At 42.6% G+C, this 2453-nt stretch overlaps 1 long non-coding RNA gene across 2 annotated transcripts; it reads right to left on the minus strand.

Annotated features, from left to right (window-relative positions):
• Positions 1 to 1772: 1772 nt before the first annotated feature.
• LOC121973203 lies at positions 1773 to 2186 on the minus strand. Of its 2 annotated transcripts, none has more exons than XR_006109416.1 (3): positions 2153 to 2186; positions 1882 to 2019; positions 1773 to 1786 (listed from the first exon to the last, which is right to left on the minus strand). It is a non-coding gene; the product is annotated as an uncharacterized LOC121973203 (long non-coding RNA). The 2 variants fall into 2 exon arrangements; XR_006109417.1 differs by having other exon boundaries at positions 1781 to 1805.
• Positions 2187 to 2453: the final 267 nt, after the last annotated feature.

Consider the following 2453-nt stretch of genomic DNA (forward strand, 5'->3'; position numbering starts at 1 on the left):
CTATCCTGAACTAAAGGGTCATCAAACCGATACGCAGTATGTCTCCTGTATGCATATCAAACAAATGCATCCACCAAAATGCAGCATATAAGTGCAGCAAACACAAGCAAATAAATGCAATCAATGCATGTAATGACCGTGCACTCTAACATCACTGCTCCTGAACAGTGACCGAGTGGACGGAATGCTGTCGGAGTACACCTGTCCTCTGACCCCAAATCATAAATGGGGGAGCTCAATGCTCTCATCTCCCGACACGATGATGGGAGGTATCCTTGCCGGCTACCCATGAGTCACGACCAACGGAGCCAAACAAAGTCCACCGTCTGCCGGCTACCTTGCTACACTAAATGACGGGGAGGACTCTCTGCTGGCTACCACGCCGAGTCACCGACCAGCGGAGCCAAACAGCCACACACCTGATAAACCACTAATCCATGAGTGATGGTGTGTGCAGTACATGTAACTGGCGATGGGCTCAACCATAGTGGAGCCGACAATCGCACAGCATGCAATCATGATGCATGACACTAAGCATAGTAAAACTGATCAACATAACCATATCCATATATATGAAATGAGTACTGTAAAATCGATGGTCGCATACCAAGATCTAGAGTACACAGGTCAGATAGAATATCAAATACCTATGTCCTGAACATAATAAGTATGGAATATCTTGATCAGCATAGAAAAATCCATATATACATAATATGGGTACCACAGTATCAGTAGGTCAAATCCACGGATCTAGGGTATACAGGTCCTCTATGGTATAACAACCTAGATCCTAAACATATCCCCCTTCCATAGCATATGTACCAACAATATGCACAGATCAAAGCCACAAGGTCTAGGTACACGAATCATATATGATATACCAATAGAAATACACAATCCAGGCATGGCATAAAGACCTAAGTATTAGATAATTTAGATACACATGCCAGAAACAAAAATCCAGAGCCTAATCGTAACCTCAGAAAAGCATGGTATGTCACTTTAGAAACTAAGATACTCATGGCAATAAGATACTCATGGCAACAAATCACGAGATATAAGTACGGATACATCACAGGCGACAAACCTAACATGCTATGGATATCAAACAGTGACCTACCAAAGGCAAACATGTTCATTGCTTGTAGTTATAAAATACTATGCATATCCAAATGACAATATCATAAAAGATAAGTCAAGAGGTACCCGCCTCCAATGTAGATCGAATCAAACCAATCCAATGTCGAGACGCCCGTCCCGAATCACAGTCCTGCAGATAACGTGATATACAATTTAGCTAATTTTATAAACAACAACTAGCTAAATACAACCCAACTTAATTAGGAAAAATCCTAATCGATCCATCATTAATTAATCCTAATTAATGATTAACTTGAATTAATCTTCTTAATCAATAATCCTCAATCAACACAATCATTTCCTTTCGCTGATCAACTTACGATTAGCAATATGATCATCTCTAATAAATCCAAGGACTAAATCTAATCCAACATAAATCAACTGTACTTAATTCATCACAACTACAATAGATTAAGCCTTCCATAATCACATTAGGTTAAGTTAAACATGAATCTATCATAACTTACCTAAATCCACAATTAATCTAGCAACTGCAGGTTACAATATTTCCAACATAATCCGATACAAATGCATATCCTCCAAATACTCATAGAAATACAACCAAAACTCCACACATAACTTACCTTGAATTAATATCCCCAATACTGATCCAAAATCTTCACATTCCATATGCCAAATTGAATTCCTAATCCAAACAGAATAATCTAACATAAAAATCATAAGAGGGCAACCTTGCAACGAAACCAAGCCAACAAAGGGGAAATGATTTGATGCATTTACCTCATCAGTGATATGATGGAACTGCTCCTTGTAAATCTGAAAATCAATTGGGCAGTAGATGCAAGATCAAGCTCACAACCAAAACAAAGGTAAATGGATGATGAGTACATGACCGTGAAGCCGCTGTTGGAGCTCATCCTGACAAGAACACACAAGAGAAACTAGTCCCAGTGAGGAAGAAAATCTGCTCAATACAATCACTCACCGACAGTACAGGTGGTGATGACTAAGGCACCATCCCGAAGGAAAAACCCAGGAATAAGTGGTCTACTGTGGGGTCGACGGTGCATAGCTACAGACGGTGGCCGGTGTTGGATCGAGAGACGGCGACGTCGGCAAGCACTGTCACTGGCGGCAGTGGGGAGGGGGCTCAGACCTCACAGCGACTAGGGCTTCGGCTTGGAGGTAGATTCCGGCCGAGAGGGGCGGCGGCGCGTCCCGACCTCAGTGGCGGAGACAGGGAAGACGAAAGGAAGAGGGAGAGAGAAGATAGTCGCCGGCTCTCTGTTCCCTGGTGTCGTCGGCGTCGGGCAGAGGAGAGGGAAGCAGCGGCGGTTTGCGGTGCCGGTTAG

This window comes from Zingiber officinale, chromosome 4A (assembly GCF_018446385.1).
Source record: "Zingiber officinale cultivar Zhangliang chromosome 4A, Zo_v1.1, whole genome shotgun sequence".
In the NCBI taxonomy this organism is placed as follows: Eukaryota; Viridiplantae; Streptophyta; class Magnoliopsida; order Zingiberales; family Zingiberaceae; genus Zingiber; species Zingiber officinale.